Source organism: Taudactylus pleione, unplaced genomic scaffold (genome assembly GCF_031769625.1).
Source record: "Taudactylus pleione unplaced genomic scaffold, aTauple2 ptg000070l, whole genome shotgun sequence".
Taxonomy (NCBI): domain Eukaryota; kingdom Metazoa; phylum Chordata; class Amphibia; order Anura; family Myobatrachidae; genus Taudactylus; species Taudactylus pleione.
Window position 1 is genome coordinate 2,447,654 of NW_028284472.1, and position 19,417 is coordinate 2,467,070.

Below are 19,417 nucleotides of genomic sequence, written 5' to 3' on the forward strand. Positions count from 1 at the left end.
TTACATTCTGTTTGGTCATCAGTGTCAGAACTTAGCAGAAGGGCACAAAGGATGCATGCTAAGACTGCCTCTTGGGCATTGCTAGCTAATGCTTCACCAGACAATCTATGTAGAGTTGACATGTTGTCATCATTCCATGCTTTGAAATTTCATTAAGTGCTTGCCCTCCAAGCCCATGTCCATCCTCTTTTTGTTAACAAAGTGTTTGAACTTGTCTCTCAATCTTAATCATTTAGTTTTGCTATATTATTTGTCTCGCTCTTTTATTAAACTTTGCTCGGGTAGTCGCCTTCAGTTCCCACTGAAAATGAAAAATCTATTTCCTACTTACCATATGTTTTCCCTCAGTGTAGGAGAATGGCAATAGGCATTCAATGGGAAATTAACTTTGAAAAATGGAATGAAGAAGATGATGATGAATATAATCATATTTGATTGATTTTTTATGATTTGTATTCAACTTTGACTATTGCTGTAGAGAACTTTTATTGGTTTGCTTGTTATCTTTGGCTCTACTAGAGAGTTTACATATGGTAAAAAGCTGTATTTTGTAAAACTTGGAGATGCCGGGGATTGAACACGGGGCCTCATACATGCGAAACATGCGCTCTACCACTGAGCTACATCCCCTATGAGCAGCTATTTTTTTATGCACAAGTGATTGCAGCTTTACATTTCACTAGAGATTTACTACTTTTCAGTGTTATTAGGGATATCTTCGAGGATGGAAGCATAACCATTATACCATGCTTGACTGCAAGGACTTTATGGTTTTCATGGCTGATGAGAATGCAAGTAGATGCCCATTCCAAACACTGGAATGCTCTTAAAGTTCTCCATCAGAGACTGGTTTATCATCAGAATCCCCTACTTTTACTAATGAATGGTGTGGATATTGATCAAGTTTTGCTAACTAGAGGGCTGTCTTACATTCTGTTTGGTCATCAGTGTCAGAACTTAGCAGAAGGGCACAAAGGATGCATGCTAAGACTGCCTCTTGGGCATTGCTAGAAAATGCTTCACAAGACAATATATGTAGAGTTGATATGTTGTCATCATTCCATGCTTTGAAATTTCATTAAGTGCTTGCCCTCCAAGCCCATGTCCATCCTCTTTTTGTTCACAAAGTGTTTGAACTTGTCTCTCAAGCTTAATCAAATAGTTTTGCTATATTATTTGTCTCGCTCTTTTATTAAACTTTGCTCGGGTAGTCGCCTTCAGTTCCCACTGAAAATAAAAAATCTGTTTCCTACTTACCATATGTTTTCCCTCAGTGTAGTAGAATGGCAATAGGCATTCAATGGTAACTTAACTTTGAAAAATGGAATGAAGAAGATGATGAATATAATCATATTTGATTGATTTTTTATGATTTGTATTCAACTTTGACTATTGCTGTAGAGTACTTTTATTGGTTTGCTTGTTATCTTTGGCTCTACTAGAGAGTTTACATATGGTAAAAAGCTGTATTTTGTAAAATTTGGAGATGCCAGGGATTGAACCTGGGGCCGCATACATGCGAAGCATGCGCTCTACCACTGAGCTACATCCCCTATGAGCTGCTATTTCTTATGCACAAGTGATTGCAGCTTTACATTTCACTAGAGATTTACTACTTTTCAGTGTTATTAGGGATATATTAGAGGATGGAAGCATAACCATTATACCATGCTTGACTGCAAGGACTTTATGGTTTTCATGGGTGATGAGAATGCAAGTAGATGCCCATTCCAAACATTGGAATGCTCTTAAAGTTCTCCATCAGAGACTGGTTTATCATCAGAATCCCCTACTTTTACGAATGAATGGTGTGGATATTGGTCAAGTTTTGCTAACTAGAGGGCTATCTTACATTCTGTTTGGTCATCAGTGTCAGAACTTAGCAGAAGGGCACAAAGGATGCATGCTAAGACTGCCTCTTGGGCATTGCTAGCTAATGCTTCACCAGACAATCTATGTAGAGTTGACATGTTGTCATCATTCCATGCTTTGAAATTTCATTAAGTGCTTGCCCTCCAAGCCCATGTCCATCCTCTTTTTGTTCACAAAGTGTTTGAACTTCTCTCAATCTTAATCATTTAGTTTTGCTATATTATTTGTCTCGCTCTTTTATTAAACTTTGCTCGGGTAGTCGCCTTCAGTTCCCACTGAAAATGAAAAATCTATTTCCTACTTACCATATGTTTTCCCTCAGTGTAGGAGAATGGCAATAGGCATTCAATGGGAAATTAACTTTGAAAAATGGAATGAAGAAGATGATGATGAATATAATCATATTTGATTGATTTTTTATGATTTGTATTCAACTTTGACTATTGCTGTAGAGAACTTTTATTGGTTTGCTTGTTATCTTTGGCTCTACTAGAGAGTTTACATATGGTAAAAAGCTGTATTTTGTAAAACTTGGAGATGCCGGGGATTGAACACGGGGCCTCATACATGCGAAACATGCGCTCTACCACTGAGCTACATCCCCTATGAGCAGCTATTTTTTTATGCACAAGTGATTGCAGCTTTACATTTCACTAGAGATTTACTACTTTTCAGTGTTATTAGGGATATCTTCGAGGATGGAAGCATAACCATTATACCATGCTTGACTGCAAGGACTTTATGGTTTTCATGGCTGATGAGAATGCAAGTAGATGCCCATTCCAAACACTGGAATGCTCTTAAAGTTCTCCATCAGAGACTGGTTTATCATCAGAATCCCCTACTTTTACTAATGAATGGTGTGGATATTGATCAAGTTTTGCTAACTAGAGGGCTGTCTTACATTCTGTTTGGTCATCAGTGTCAGAACTTAGCAGAAGGGCACAAAGGATGCATGCTAAGACTGCCTCTTGGGCATTGCTAGAAAATGCTTCACAAGACAATCTATGTAGAGTTGATATGTTGTCATCATTCCATGCTTTGAAATTTCATTAAGTGCTTGCCCTCCAAGCCCATGTCCATCCTCTTTTTGTTCATAAAGTGGTTGAAATTGTCTCTCAATCTTAATCATTTAGTTCTGCTATATTATTATTTGTCTCGCTCTTTTTTTAAATTTTGCTCAGGTAGTCACCTTCAGTTCCCACTGAGAATAAAAATCTATTTCCTACTTACCATATGTTTTCCCTCAGTGTAGGAGAATGGCAATAGGCATTCTATGGGAACTTAACTTTGAAAAATGGAATGAAGAAGATGATGAATATAATCATATTTGATTATTTTTTTATGATTTGTATTCAACTTTGACTATTGCTGTAGAGTACTTGTATTGGTTTGCTTGTTATCTTTGGCTCTTCTAGAGAGTTTACATATGGTAAAAAGCTGTATTTTGCAAAACTTAGAGATTCTGGGGATTGAACTCAGGGGCTTATACAAGCAAAGCATGCGCTCTACCAACGAGCTACATCCCCTATGAGCTGCTATTTTTTGATGCATAAGTGATTGCAGCATTACAATTCACTAGAGATTTACTACTTTTCAGTGTTACTGGTGATATCTTAGAGGATGGAAGGATAACCATTATACCATGCTTGACTGCAAGGACTTTATGGTTTTCATGGCTGATGAGAATGCAAGTAGATGCCCATTCCGAACATTGGAATGCTCTCAAAGTTCTCCATCAGAGACTGGTTCATCATCAGAATCCCCTACTTTTGCTAATGAATGGTGTGGATATTGATCAAGTTTTGCTAACTAGAGGGCTGTCTTACATTCTGTTTGGTCATCAGTGTCAGAACTTAGCAGAAGGGCACAAAGGATGCATGCTAAGACTGCCTCTTGGCCACTGCTAACTAATGCTTCACTAGACAATCTATGTAGAGATGATATGTTGTCATCATTCCATGCTTTGAAATATCATTAAGTGCTTGCCCTCCAAGCCCATGTCCATCCTCTTTTAGTTCACAAAGTGTTTGAACTTGTCTCTCAATCTTAATCAATTAGTTTTGCTATATTATTTGTCTCGCTCTTTTATTAAACTTTGCTTGAGTTGTCGCCTTCAGTTCCCACTGAAAATAAAAAATCTATTTCCTACTTACCATAAGCTTTCCCTCAGTGTAGGAGAATGGCAATAGGCATTCAATGGGAACTTAACTTTGAAAACTGGAATGAAGAAGATGATGAATATAATCATATTTGATTGATTTTTTATGATTTGTGTTCAACTTTGACTATTGCTGTAGAGTACTTTTATTGGTTTGCTTGTTATCTTTAGCTCTACTAGAGAGTTTACATATGGTAAAAAGCTGTATTTTGTAAAACTTGGAGATGCCGGGGATTGAACACGGGGCCTCATACATGCGAAGCATGCGCTCTACCACTGAGCTACATCCCCTATGAGCTGCTATTTTCTTATGCACAAGTAATTGCAGCTTTACATTTCACTAGAGATTTACTACTTTTCAGTGTTATTAGGGATATATTAGAGGATGGAAGCATAACCATTATACCATGCTTGACTGCAAGGACTTTATGGTTTTCATGGGTGATGAGAATGCAAGTAGCTGCCCATTCCAAACATTGGAATGCTCTTAAAGTTCTCCATCAGAGACTGGTTTATCATCAGAATCCCCTACTTTTACGAATGAATGGTGTGGATATTGGTCAAGTTTTGCTAACTAGAGGGCTGTCTTACATTCTGTTTGGTCATCAGTGTCAGAACTTAGCAGAAGGGCACAAAGGATGCATGCTAAGACTGCCTCTTGGGCATTGCTAGCTAATGCTTCACCAGACAATCTATGTAGAGTTGATATGTTGTCATCATTCCATGCTTTGAAATTTCATTAAGTGCTTGCCCTCCAAGCCCATGTCCATCCTCATTTTGTTCACCAAGTGTTTGAACTTGTCTCTCAATCTTAATCATTTAGTTTTGCTATATTATTTGTCTCACTCTTTTATTAAACTTTGCTCGGGTAGTCGCCTTCAGTTCCCACTGAAAATAAAAAATCTATTTCCTACTTACCATAAGTTTTCCCTCAGTGTAGGAGAATGGCAATAGGCATTCAATGGGAACTTAACTTTGAAAAATGGAATGAAGAAGATGATGAATATAATTATATTTGATTGATTTCTTATGATTTGTATTCAACTTTGACTATTGCTGTAGTGAACTTTTATTGGTTTCCTTGTTATCTTTGGCTCTACTAGAGAGTTTACATATGGTAAAAAGCTGTATTTTGTAAAACTTGGAGATGCCGGGGAATGAACACGGGGCCTCATACATGCGAAACATGCGCTCTACCACTGAGCTACATCCCCTATGAGCAGCTAATTTCTTATGCACAAGTGATTGAAGCTTTACAATTCACTAGAGATTTACTACTTTTCAGTGTTATTAGTGATATATTAGAGGATGGAAGCATAACCATTATACCATGCTTGACTTCAAGGACTGTATGGTTTTCATGGCTGATGAGAATGCAAGTAGATGCCCATTCCGAACATTGGAATGCTCTTAAAGTTCTCCATCAGAGACTCGTTTATCATCAGAATCCACTACTTTTACGAATGAATGGTGTGGATATTGGTCAAGTTTTGCTAACTAGAGGGCTGTCTTACATTCTGTTTGGTCATCAGTGTCAGAACTTAGTAGAAGGGCACAAAGGATGCATGCTATGACTACCTCTTGGGCATTGCTAGCTAATGCTTCACCAGACAATCTATGGAGAGTTGATATGTTGTCATCATTCCATGCTTTGGAATTTCATTAAGTGCTTGCCCTCCAAGCCCATGTCCATCCTCTTTTTGTTCACAAAGTGTTTGAACTTGTCTCTCAAGCTTAATCAAATAGTTTTGCTATATTATTTGTCTCGCTCTTTTATTAAACTTTGCTCGGGTAGTCGCCTTCAGTTCCCACTGAAAATAAAAAATCTGTTTCCTACTTACCATATGTTTTCCCTCAGTGTAGTAGAATGGCAATAGGCATTCAATGGGAACTTAACTTTGAAAAATGGAATGAAGAAGATGATGAATATAATCATATTTGATTGATTTTTTATGATTTGTATTCAACTTTGACTATTGCTGTAGAGTACTTTTATTGGTTTGCTTGTTATCTTTGGCTCTACTAGAGAGTTTACATATGGTAAAAAGCTGTATTTTGTAAAATTTGAAGATGCCAGGGATTGAACCTGGGGCCACATACATGCGAAGCATGCGCTCTACCACTGAGCTACATCCCCTATGAGCTGCTATTTCTTATGCACAAGTGATTGCAGCTTTACATTTCACTAGAGATTTACTACTTTTCAGTGTTATTAGGGATATATTAGAGGATGGAAGCATAACCATTATACCATGCTTGACTGCAAGGACTTTATGGTTTTCATGGGTGATGAGAATGCAAGTAGATGCCCATTCCAAACATTGGAATGCTCTTAAAGTTCTCCATCAGAGACTGGTTTATCATCAGAATCCCCTACTTTTACGAATGAATGGTGTGGATATTGGTCAAGTTTTGCTAACTAGAGGGCTATCTTACATTCTGTTTGGTCATCAGTGTCAGAACTTAGCAGAAGGGCACAAAGGATACATGCTAAGACTGCCTCTTGGGCATTGCTAGCTAATGCTTCACCAGACAATCTATGTAGAGTTGACATGTTGTCATCATTCCATGCTTTGAAATTTCATTAAGTGCTTGCCCTCCAAGCCCATGTCCATCCTCTTTTTGTTCACAAAGTGTTTGAACTTGTCTCTCAATCTTAATCATTTAGTTTTGCTATATTATTTGTCTCGCTCTTTTATTAAACTTTGCTCGGGTAGTCGCCTTCAGTTCCCACTGAAAATGAAAAATCTATTTCCTACTTACCATATGTTTTCCCTCAGTGTAGGAGAATGGCAATAGGCATTCAATGGGAAATTAACTTTGAAAAATGGAATGAAGAAGATGATGATGAATATAATCATATTTGATTGATTTTTTATGATTTGTGTTCAACTTTGACTATTGCTGTAGAGTACTTTTATTGGTTTGCTTGTTTTCTTTGGCTCTAGTAGAGAGTTTACATATGGTAATAAGCTGTATTTTGTAAAACTTGGAGATGCCAGGGATTGAACCCAGGGCCTCATACATGCGAAACATGCGCTCTGCCACTGAGCTACATCCCCTAAGAGCTGCTATTTTTTAATACACAAGTGATTGCAGCTTTACATTTCACTAGAGATTTACTACTTTTCAGTGTTATTAGGGATATCTTAGAGGATGGAAGCATAACCATTATACCATGCTTGACTGCAAGGACTTTATGGTTTTCATGGGTGATGAGAATGCAAGTAGATGCCCATTCCAAACATTGGAATGCTCTTAAAGTTCTCCATCAGAGACTGGTTTATCATCAGAATCCACTACTTTTACTAATGAATGGTGTGGAAATTGATCAAGTTTTGCTAACTAGAGGGCTGTCTTACATTCTGTTTGGTCATCAGTGTCAGAACTTAGTAGAAGGGCACAAAGGATGCATGCTATGACTGCCTCTTGGGCATTGCTAGCTAATGCTTCACCAGAAAATCTATCTAGAGTTGATATGTTGTCATCATTCCATGCTTTGAAATTTCATTAAGTGCTTGCCCTCCAAGCCAATGTCCATCCTCTTTTTGTTCACAAAGTGTTTGAACTTGTCTCTTAATCTTAATCAATTAGTTTTGCTATATTATTTGTCTCGCTCTTTTATTAAACTTTGCTCGGTTGTTCTCCTTCAGTTCCCACTGAAAATAAAAAATCTATTTCCTACTTACGATATGTTTTCCCTCAGTGTAGGAGAATGGCAATAGGCATTCAATGGGAACTTAACTTTGAAAAATGGAATGAAGAAGATGATGAATATAATCATATTTGATTAATTTTTTATAATTTGTATTCAACTTTGACTATTGCTGAAGAGTATTTGTATTGATTTGCTTGTTATCTTTTATCTTTTATTAAACTTTGCTCGGGTTGTCGCCTTCAGTTCCCACTGAAAATAAAAAATCGATTTCCTACTTACCATAAGTTTTCCCTCAGTGTAGGAGAATGGCAATAGGCATTCAATGGGAACTTAACTTTGAAAACTGGAATGAAGAAGATGATGAATATAATCATATTTGATTAATTTTTTATGATTTGTATTCAACTTTGACTATTGCTGTAGAGTACTTTTATTGGTTTGCTTGTTTTCTTTGGCTCTACTAGAGAGTTTATATATGGTAAAAAGCTGTATTTTGTAAAACTTAGAGATTCCGGGTATTGAACTTGGGGACTTATACAAGCGAAGCATGCGCTCTACCACTGAGCTACATCCCCTATGAGCTGCTATTTTCTGATGCACAAGTGATTGAAGCTTTACAATTCACTAGAGATTTACTACTTTTCAGTGTTATTAGTGATATCTTAGAGGATGGAAGGATAACCATTATACCATGCTTGACTTCAAGGACTGTATGGTTTTCATGGCTGATGAGAATGCAAGTAGATGCCCATTCCGAACATTGGAATGCTCTTAAAGTTCTCCATCAGAGACTCTTTAATCATCAGAATCCACTACTTTTACTAATGTATGGTGTGGAAATTGATCAAGTTTTGCTAACTAGAGGGCTGTCTTACATTCTGTTTGGTCATCAGTGTCAGAACTTAGTAGAAGGGCACAAAGGATGCATGCTATGACTGCCTCTTGGGCATTGCTAGCTAATGCTTCACCAGACAATCTATGGAGAGTTGATATGTTGTCATCATTCCATGCTTTGAAATTTCATTAAGTGCTTGCCCTCCAAGCCCATGTCCATCCTCTTTTTGTTCACAGTGTTTGAACTTGTCTCTCAAGCTTAATCAAATAGTTTTGCTATATTATTTGTCTCGCTCTTTTATTAAACTTTGCTCGGGTAGTCGCCTTCAGTTCCCACTGAAAATAAAAAATCTGTTTCCTACTTACCATATGTTTTCCCTCAGTGTAGTAGAATGGCAATAGGCATTCAATGGGAACTTAACTTTGAAAAATGGAATGAAGAAGATGATGAATATAATCATATTTGATTGATTTTTTATGATTTGTATTCAACTTTGACTATTGCTGTAGAGTACTTTTATTGGTTTGCTTGTTATCTTTGGCTCTACTAGAGAGTTTACATATGGTAAAAAGCTGTATTTTGTAAAATTTGGAGATGCGAGGGATTGAACCTGGGGCTGCATACATGCGAAGCATGCGCTCTACCACTGAGCTACATCCCCTATGAGCTGTTATTTCTTATGCACAAGTGATTGCAGCTTTACATTTCACTAGAGATTTACTACTTTTCAGTATTATTAGGGACATCTTTGAGGAAGGAAGTATAACCATTATACCATGCTTGACTTCAAGGACTTTATGGTTTTCATGGCTGATGAGAATGCAAGGAGATGCCCATTCCGAACTTTGGAATGCTCTTAAAGTTCTCTATCAGAGACTGGTTTATCATCAGAATCCCCTACTTTTACTTATGAATGGTGTGGATATAGATCAAGTTTTGCTAACTAGAGGGCTGTCTTACATTCTGTTTGGTCATCAGTGTCAGAACTTAGCAGAAGGGCACAAAGGATGCATGCTAAGACTGCCTCTTGGCCACTGCTAGCTAATGCTTCACCAGACAATCTATGTAGAGTTGATATGTTGTCATCATTCCATGCTTTGAAATATCATTAAGTGCTTGCCCTCCAAGCCCATGTCCATCCTCTTTTTGTTCACAAAGTGTTTGAACTTGTCTCTCAATCTTAATCAATTAGTTTTGCTATATTATTTGTCTCACTCTTTTATTAAACTTTGCTCGGGTTTTCACCTTCAGTTCCCACTGAAAATAAAAAATCTATTTCCTACTTACGATATGTTTTCCCTCAGTGTAGGAGAATGGCAATAGGCATTCAATGGGAACTTAACTTTGAAAAATGGAATGAAGAAGATGATGAATATAATCATATTTGATAAATTTTTTATAATTTGTTTTCAACTTTGACTATTGCTGAAGAGTATTTGTATTGGTTTGCTTGTTATCTTTTATCTTTTATTAAACTTTGCTCGGGTTGTCGCCTTCAGTTCCCACTGAAAATAAAAAATCGATTTCCTACTTACCATATGTTTTCCCTCAGTGTAGGAGAATGGCAATAGGCATTCAATGGAAACTTAACTTTGAAAAATGGAATGAAGAAGATGATGAATATAATCATATTTGATTGATTTTTTATGATTTGTATTCAACTTTGACTATTGCTGTAGAGTACTTTTATTGGTTTGCTTGTTTTCTTTGGCTCTACTAGAGAGATTACATATGGTAAAAAGCTGTATTTTGTAAAACTTAGAGATTCTGGGTATTGAACTTGGGGCCTTATACAAGCGAAGCATGCGCTCTACCACTGAGCTACATCCCCTATGAGCTGCTATTTTCTCATGCACAAGTGATTGAAGCTTTACAATTCACTAGCGATTTACTACTTTTCAGTGTTATTAGTGATATCTTAGAGGATGGAAGGATAACCATTATACCATGCTTGACTTCAAGGACTGTATGGTTTTCATGGCTGATGAGAATGCAAGTAGATGCCCATTCCGAACATTGGAATGCTCTTAAAGTTCTCCATCAGAGACTCGTTTATCATCAGAATCCACTACTTTTACTAATGAATGGTGTCGAAATTGATCAAGTTTTGCTGACTAGAGGGCTGTCTTACATTCTGTTTGGTCATCAGTGTCAGAACTTAGTAGAAGGGCACAAAGGATGCATGCTATGACTGCCTCTTGGGCATTGCTAGCTAATGCTTCACCAGACAATCTATGTAGAGTTGATATGTTGTTATCATTCCATGCTTTGAAATTTCATTAAGTGCTTGCCCTCCAAGCCCATGTCCATCCTCTTGTTGTTCACAAAGTGTTTGAACTTGTCTCTCAAGCTTAATCAATTAGTTTTGCTATATTATTTGTCTCGCTCTTTTATTAAACTTTGCTCGGGTAGTCGCCTTCAGTTCTCACTGAAAATAAAAAATCTATTTCCTACTTTCCATATGTTTTCCCTCAGTGTAGTACAATGGCAATAGGCATTCAATGGGAACTTAACTTTGAAAAATAGAATAAAGATGATGATGAATATAATCATATTTGATTGATTTTTTATGATTTGTATTCAACTTTGACTATTGCTGTAGTTATTTTATTGGTTTGCTTGTTATCTTTGGCTCTACTAGAGAGTTTAAATTTGGTAAAAAGCTGTATTTTGTAAAACTTGGAGATGCCAGAGATTGAACCCGGGGCCTCATACATGCGAAGCATGCGCGCTACTACTGAGCTACATCCCCTATGAGCTGCTATTTTCTTATGCACAAGTGGTTGCAGCTTTACATTTCACTAGAGATTTACTACTTTTCAGTGTTATTAGGGATATCTTAGAGGATGGAAGCATAACCATTATACCATGCTTGACTGCAAGGACTTTATGGTTTTCATGGCTGATGAGAATGCAAGTAGAAGCCCTTTCCAAACATTGGAATGCTCTTAAAGTTCTCCATCAGAGACTGGTTTATCATCAGAATCCCCTTTTTTTACTAATGAATGGTGTAGATATTGATCAAGTTTTGCTAACTAGAGGGCTGTCTTACATTCTGTTTGGTCATCAGTGTCAGAACTTAGCAGAAGGGCACAAAGGATGCAGGCTATGACTGCCTCTTGGGCATTGCTAGCTAATGCTTCACCAGACAATCTATGTAGAGTTCATATGTTGTCATCATTCCATGCTTTGAAATTTCATTAAGTGCTTAACCTCCAAGCCCATGTCCATCCTCTTTTAGTTCACAAAGTGTTTGAACTTGTCTCTCTATCTTAATCAATTAGTATTGATATATTATTTGTCTCGCTCTTTTATTAAACTTTGCTCAGGTAGTCGCCTTCAGTTCCCACTGAAAATAAAAAATCTATTTCCTACTTACCATAAGTTTTCCCTCAGTGTAGGAGAATGGCAATAGGCATTCAATGGGAACTTAACTTTGAAAAACGGAATGAAGAAGATGATGAATATAATCAGATTTGATTAATTTTTTATAATTTGTATTCAACTTTGACTATTGCTGAAGAGTACTTGCATTGGTTTGCTTGTTATCTTTTATCTTTTATTAAACTTTGCTCGGGTTGTCGCCTTCAGTTCCCACTGAAAATAAAAAATCGATTTCCTTCTTACCATAACTTTTCCCTCAGTATAGGAGAATGGCAATAGGCATTCAATGGGAACTTAACTTTGAAAAATGGAATGAAGAAGATGATGAATATAATCATATTTGATTGATTTTTTATGATTTGTATTCAACTTTGACTATTGCTGTAGAGTACTTTTATTGGTTTGCTTGTTATCTTTGGCTCTACTAGAGAGTTTACATATGGTAAAAAGCTGTATTTTGTAAAACTTTGAGATGCCAGAGATTGAACCCGGGGCCTCATACATGCGAAGCATGCGCGCTACTACTGAGCTACATCCCCTTTGAGCTGCTATTTTCTTATGCACAAGTGGTTGCAGCTTTACATTTCACTAGAGATTTACTACTTTTCAGTGTTATTAGGGATATCTTAGAGGATGGAAGCATAACCATTATACCATGCTTGACTGCAAGGACTTTATGGTTTTCAAGGCTGATGAGATTGCAAGTAGAAGCCCTTTCCAAACATTGGAATGCTCTTAAAGTTCTCCATCAGAGACTGGTTTATCATCAGAATCCCCTTTTTTTACTAATGAATGGTGTAGATATTGATCAAGTTTTGCTAACTAGAGGGCTGTCTTACATTCTGTTTGGTCATCAGTGTCAGAACTTAGCAGAAGGGCACAAAGGATGCATGCTATGACTGCCTCTTGGGCATTGCTAGCTAATGCTACACCAGACAATCTATGTAGAGTTCATATGTTGTCATCATTCCATGCTTTGAAATTTCATTAAGTGCTTGCCCTCCAAGCCCATGTCCATCCTCTTTTAGTTCACAAAGTGTTTGAACTTGTCTCTCTATCTTAATCAATTAGTATTGATAAATTATTTGTCTTGCTCTTTTATTAAACTTTGCTCAGGTAGTCGCCTTCAGTTCCCACTGAAAATAAAAAATCTATTTCCTACTTACCATAAGTTTTCCCTCAGTGTAGGAGAATGGCAATAGGCATTCAATGGGAACTTAACTTTGAAAAACGGAATGAAGAAGATGATGAATATAATCATATTTGATTAATTTTTTATAATTTGTATTCAACTTTGACTATTGCTGAAGAGTACTTGTATTGGTATGCTTGTTATCTTTTATCTTTTATTAAACTTTGCCCGGGTTGTCGCCTTCAGTTCCCACTGAAAATAAAAAATCGATTTCCTTCTTACCATAACTTTTCCCTCAGTGTAGGAGAATGGCAATAGGCATTCAATGGGAACTTAACTTTGAAAAATGGAATGAAGAAGATGATGAATATAATCATATTTGATTGATTTTTTATGATTTGTATTCAACTTTGACTATTGCTGTAGAGTACTTTTATTGGTTTGCTTGTTATCTTTGGCTCTACTAAAGAGTTTACATATGGTAAAAAGCTGTATATTGTAAAACTTGGAGATGCCGGGGATTGAACCCGGGGCCTCATACATGTGAAGCATGCACTCTACCACTGATATACATCCCCAATGAGGCTGTGATCTACTTATGCACAAGTGATTGCAGCTTTACATTTCACTAGATATTTCCTACTTTTCAGTGTTATTAGGGATATCTTAGAAGATGGAAGTATAACCATTATACCATGCTTGACTGCAAGGACTTTATGGTTTTCATGGCTGATGAGAATGCAAGTAGATGCCCATTACAATCATTGGAATGCTCTTAAAGTTCTCTATCAGAGACTGGTTTATCATCAGAATCCCCTACTTTTACTAAATGAATGGTGTGGATATAGATCAAGTTTTGCTAACTAGAGGGCTGTCTTACATTCTGTTTGGTCATCAGTGACAGAAATTAGCAGAAGGGCACAAAGGATGCATGCTAAGACTGCCTCTTGGGCATTGCTAGCTAATGCTTCACCAGACAATCTATGTAGAGTTGATATGTTGTCATCATTCCATGCTTTGAAATATCATTAAGTGCTTGCCCTCCAAGCCCATGTCCATCCTCTTTTTGTTCACAAAGTGTTTGAACTTGTCTCTCAATCTTAATCAATTAGTTTTGCTATATTATTTGTCTCGCTCTTTTATTAAACTTTGCTCGGGTGTTCACCTTCAGTTCCCACTGAAAATAAAAAATCTATTTCCTACTTATGATATGTTTTCCCTCAGTGTATGAGAATGGCAATAGGCATTAAATGGGAACTTAACTTTGAAAAATGGAATGAAGAAGATGATGAATATAATCATATTTGATTAGTTTTTTAAAATTTGTATTCAACTTTGACTATTGCTGAAGAGTACTTGTATTGGTTTGCTTGTTATCTTTTATCTTTTATTAAACTTTGCTCGGGTTGTCGCCTTCAGTTCCCACTGAAAATAAAAAATCGATTTCCTTCTTACCATAACTTTTCCCTCAGTGTAGGAGAATGGCAATAGGCGTTCAATGGGAACTTAACTTTGAAAAATGGAATGAAGAAGATGATGAATATAATCATATTTGATTGATTTTTTATGATTTGTATTCAACTTTGACTATTGCTGTAGAGTACTTTTATTGGTTTGCTTGTTATCTTTGGCTCTACTAGAGAGTTTACATATGGTAAAAAGCTGTATTTTGTAAAACTTGGAGATGCCAGGGATTGAACACGGGGCCTCATACATGCGAAGCATGCGCTCTACCACTGAGCTACATCCCCTATGAGCTGCTATTTGCTTATGCACAAGTGACTGCAGCTTTACATTTCACTAGAGATTTACTACTTTTCAGTGTTATTAGGGACATCTTAGAGGATGGAAGTATAACCATTAAACCATGCTTGACTTCAAGGACTTTATGGTTTTCATGGCTGATGAGAATGCAAGGAGATGCCCATTCCGAACATTGGAATGCTCTTAAAGTTCTCCATCAGAGACTGGTTTATCATCAGAATACCCTACTTTTTCTAATGAATGATGTGGATATTGATCAAGTTTTCCTAACTAGAGGGCTTTCTTACATTCTGTTTGGTCATCAGTGTCAGAACTTAGTAGAAGGGCACAAAGGATGCATGCTATGACTGCCTCTTGGGCTAGCTAGCTAATGCTTCACCAGACAATCCATCTAGAGTTGATATGTTGTCATCATTCCATGCTTTGAAATATCATTAAGTGCTTGCCCTCCAAGCCCATGTTCATCCTCTTTTTGTTCACAAAGTGTTTGAACTTGTCTCTCAATCTTAATCAATTAGTTTTGCTATATTATTTGTCTCGCTCTTTTATTAAACTTTGCTCGGGTTGTCACCTTCAGTTCCCACTGAAAATAAAAAATCTATTTCCTACTTACGATATGTTTTCCCTCAGTGTAGGAGAATGGCAATAGGCATTCAATGGGAACTTAACTTTGAAAAATGGAATGAAGAAGATGATGAATATAATCATCTTTGATTGATTTTTTATGATTTGTATTCAACTTTGACTATTGCTGTAGAGTACTTTTATTGGTTTGCTTGTTTTCTTTGGCTCTACTAGAGAGTTTATATTTGGTAAAAAGCTGTATTTTGTAAAACTTAGAGATTCCGGGTATTGAAGTTGGGGCCTTATACAAGTGAAGCATGCGCTCTACCACTGAGCTACATCCCCTATGAGCTGCTATTTTCTGATGCACTAGTGATTGAAGCTTTACAATTCACTAGAGATTTACTACTTTTCAGTGTTATTAGTGATATCTTAGAGGATGGAAGGATAACCATTATACCATGCTTGACATCAAGGACTGTATGGTTTTCATGGCTGACGAGAATGCAAGTAGATGCCCATTCCGAACATTGGAATGCTCTTAAAGTTCTCCATTAGAGACTCATTTATCATCAGAATCCACTACTTTTACTAATGAATGGTGTGGAAATTGATCAAGTTTTGCTAACTAGAGGGCAGTCTTACATTCTGTTTGGTCATCTTTGTCAGAACTTAGTAGAAGGGCACAAAGGTTGCATGCTATGACTGCCTCTTGGGCATTGATAGCTAATGCTTCACCAGACAATCTATGGAGGGTTGATATGTTGTCATCATTCCATGCTTTGAAATTTCATTAAGTGCTTGCCCTCCAAGCCCATGTCCATCCTCTTTTTGTTCATAAAGTGTTTGAACTTGTCTCTCAAGCTTAATCAATTAGTTTTGCTATATTATTTGTCTCGCTCTTTTATTAAACTTTGCTCGGGTAGTTGCCTTCAGTTCCCACTGAAAATAAAAAATCTATTTCCTACTTACCATATGTTTTCCCTCAGTGTAGTAGAATGGCAATAGGCATTCAATGGGAACTTAACTTTGAAAAATGGAATGAAGAAGATGATGAATATAATCATATTTGATTGATTTTTTATGATTTGTATTCAACTTTGACTATTGCTGTAGAGTACTTTTATTGGTTTGCTTGTTATCTTTGGCTGTACTAGAGAGTTTACATATGGTAAAAAGCTGTATTTTGTAAAACTTTAAGATGCCAGGGATTGAACCCGGGGCCTCATACATGCGAAGCATGCGCTCTACCACTGAGTTACATCCCCTATGAGCTGCTATTTTCTTATGCACAAGTGATTGCAGCTTTACATTTCACTAGAGATTTACTACTTTTCAGTGTTATTAGGGACATCTTTGAGGATGGAAGTATAACCATTATACCATGCTTGACTTCAAGGACTTTATGGTTTTCATGGCTGATGAGAATGCAAGGAGATGCACATTCCGAACATTGGAATGCTCTTAAAGTTCTCTATCAGAGACTGGTTTATCATCAGAATCCCCTACTTTTACTTATGAATGGTGTGGATATAGATCAAGTTTTGCTAACTAGAGGGCTGTCTTACATTCTGTTTGGTCATCAGTGTCAGAACTTAGCAGAAGGGCACAAAGGATGCATGCTAAGACTGCCTCTTGGCCACTGCTAGCTAATGCTTCACCAGACAATCTATGTAGAGTTGATATGTTGTCATCATTCCATGCTTTGAAATATCATTAAGTGCTTGCCCTCCAAGCCCATGTTCATCCTCTTTTTGTTCACAAAGTGTTTGAACTTGTCTCTCAATCTTAATCAATTAGTTTTGCTATATTATTTGTCTCGCTCTCTTATTAAACTTTGCTCGGGTTGTCAACTTCAGTTCCCACTGAAAATAAAAAATCGATTTCCTACTTACGATATGTTTTCCCTCAGTGTAGGAGAATGGCAATAGGCATTCAATGGGAACTTAACTTTGAAAAATGGAATGAAGAAGATGATGAATATAATCATATTTGATTGATTTTTTATGATTTGTATTCAACTTTGACTATTGCTGTAGAGTACTTTTATTGGTTTGCTTGTTATCTTTGGCTCTACTAGAGAGTTTACATATGGTAAAAAGCTGTATTTTGTAAAACTTGGAGATGCCAGGGATTGAACACGGGGCCTCATACATGCGAAGCATGCGCTCTACCACTGAGCTACATCCCCTATGAGCTGCTATTTGCTTATGCACAAGTGACTGCAGCTTTACATTTCACTAGAGATTTACTACTTTTCAGTGTTATTAGGGACATCTTAGAGGATGGAAGTATAACCATTAAACCATGCTTGACTTCAAGGACTTTATGGTTTTCATGGCTGATGAGAATGCAAGGAGATGCCCATTCCGAACATTGGAATGCTCTTAAAGTTCTCCATCAGAGACTGGTTTATCATCAGAATACCCTACTTTTTCTAATGAATGATGTGGATATTGATCAAGTTTTCCTAACTAGAGGGCTTTCTTACATTCTGTTTGGTCATCAGTGTCAGAACTTAGTAGAAGGGCACAAAGGATGCATGCTATGACTGCCTCTTGGGCTAGCTAGCTAATGCTTCACCAGACAATCCATCTAGAGTTGATATGTTGTCATCATTCCATGCTTTGAAATATCATTAAGTGCTTGCCCTCCAAGCCCATGTTCATCCTCTTTTTGTTCACAAAGTGTTTGAACTTGTCTCTCAATCTTAATCAATTAGTTTTGCTATATTATTTGTCTCGCTCTTTTATTAAACTTTGCTCGGGTTGTCACCTTCAGTTCCCACTGAAAATAAAAAATCTATTTCCTACTTACGATATGTTTTCCCTCAGTGTAGGAGAATGGCAATAGGCATTCAATGGGAACTTAACTTTGAAAAATGGAATGAAGAAGATGATGAATATAATCATCTTTGATTGATTTTTTATGATTTGTATTCAACTTTGACTATTGCTGTAGAGTACTTTTATTGGTTTGCTTGTTTTCTTTGGCTCTACTAGAGAGTTTATATTTGGTAAAAAGCTGTATTTTGTAAAACTTAGAGATTCCGGGTATTGAAGTTGGGGCCTTATACAAGTGAAGCATGCGCTCTACCACTGAGCTACATCCCCTATGAGCTGCTATTTTCTGATGCACTAGTGATTGAAGCTTTACAATTCACTAGAGATTTACTACTTTTCAGTGTTATTAGTGATATCTTAGAGGATGGAAGGATAACCATTATACCATGCTTGACTTCAAGGACTGTATGGTTTTCATGGCTGACGAGAATGCAAGTAGATGCCCATTCCGAACATTGGAATGCTCTTAAAGTTCTCCATTAGAGACTCATTTATCATCAGAATCCACTACTTTTACTAATGAATGGTGTGGAAATTGATCAAGTTTTGCTAACTAGAGGGCAGTCTTACATTCTGTTTGGTCATCTTTGTCAGAACTTAGTAGAAGGGCACAAAGGTTGCATGCTATGACTGCCTCTTGGGCATTGATAGCTAATGCTTAACCAGACAATCTATGGAGGGTTGATATGTTGTCATCATTCCATGCTTTGAAATTTCATTAAGTGCTTGCCCTCCAAGCCCATGTCCATCCTCTTTTTGTTCATAAAGTGTTTGAACTTGTCTCTCAAGCTTAATCAATTAGTTTTGCTATATTATTTGTCTCGCTCTTTTATTAAACTTTGCTCGGGTAGTTGCCTTCAGTTCCCACTGAAAATAAAAAATCTATTTCCTACTTACCATATGTTTTCCCTCAGTGTAGTAGAATGGCAATAGGCATTCAATGGGAACTTAACTTTGAAAAATGGAATGAAGAAGATGATGAATATAATCATATTTGATTGATTTTTTATGATTTGTATTCAACTTTGACTATTGCTGTAGAGTACTTTTATTGGTTTGCTTGTTATCTTTGGCTGTACTAGAGAGTTTACATATGGTAAAAAGCTGTATTTTGTAAAACTTGAAGATGCCAGGGATTGAACCCGGGGCCTCATACATGCGAAGCATGCGCTCTACCACTGAGTTACATCCCCTATGAGCTGCT

General features: G+C 36.9%; 9 non-coding genes across 9 annotated transcripts; all 9 read right to left on the minus strand.

Annotated features, from left to right (window-relative positions):
* Positions 1–558: 558 nt before the first annotated feature.
* Positions 559–630, minus strand: TRNAA-CGC (transfer RNA alanine (anticodon CGC)). Its single transcript has one exon. It is a non-coding gene; the product is annotated as a tRNA-Ala (tRNA).
* Positions 631–1,481: 851 nt separating this feature from the next.
* On the minus strand, positions 1,482–1,553 carry TRNAA-CGC (transfer RNA alanine (anticodon CGC)). Its single transcript has one exon. It is a non-coding gene; the product is annotated as a tRNA-Ala (tRNA).
* Positions 1,554–2,404: 851 nt separating this feature from the next.
* Positions 2,405–2,476, minus strand: TRNAA-CGC (transfer RNA alanine (anticodon CGC)). Its single transcript has one exon. It is a non-coding gene; the product is annotated as a tRNA-Ala (tRNA).
* A 1,776-nt stretch (positions 2,477–4,252) lies between these two features.
* TRNAA-CGC (transfer RNA alanine (anticodon CGC)) lies at positions 4,253–4,324 on the minus strand. The gene has a single exon. It is a non-coding gene; the product is annotated as a tRNA-Ala (tRNA).
* Positions 4,325–6,098: 1,774 nt separating this feature from the next.
* On the minus strand, positions 6,099–6,170 carry TRNAA-CGC (transfer RNA alanine (anticodon CGC)). The gene has a single exon. It is a non-coding gene; the product is annotated as a tRNA-Ala (tRNA).
* Positions 6,171–7,023: 853 nt separating this feature from the next.
* On the minus strand, positions 7,024–7,095 carry TRNAA-CGC (transfer RNA alanine (anticodon CGC)). The gene has a single exon. It is a non-coding gene; the product is annotated as a tRNA-Ala (tRNA).
* A 7,626-nt stretch (positions 7,096–14,721) lies between these two features.
* TRNAA-CGC (transfer RNA alanine (anticodon CGC)) lies at positions 14,722–14,793 on the minus strand. Its single transcript has one exon. It is a non-coding gene; the product is annotated as a tRNA-Ala (tRNA).
* A 2,696-nt stretch (positions 14,794–17,489) lies between these two features.
* On the minus strand, positions 17,490–17,561 carry TRNAA-CGC (transfer RNA alanine (anticodon CGC)). Its single transcript has one exon. It is a non-coding gene; the product is annotated as a tRNA-Ala (tRNA).
* Positions 17,562–19,334: 1,773 nt separating this feature from the next.
* Positions 19,335–19,406, minus strand: TRNAA-CGC (transfer RNA alanine (anticodon CGC)). Its single transcript has one exon. It is a non-coding gene; the product is annotated as a tRNA-Ala (tRNA).
* Between the last annotated feature and the right edge of the window lie 11 nt (positions 19,407–19,417).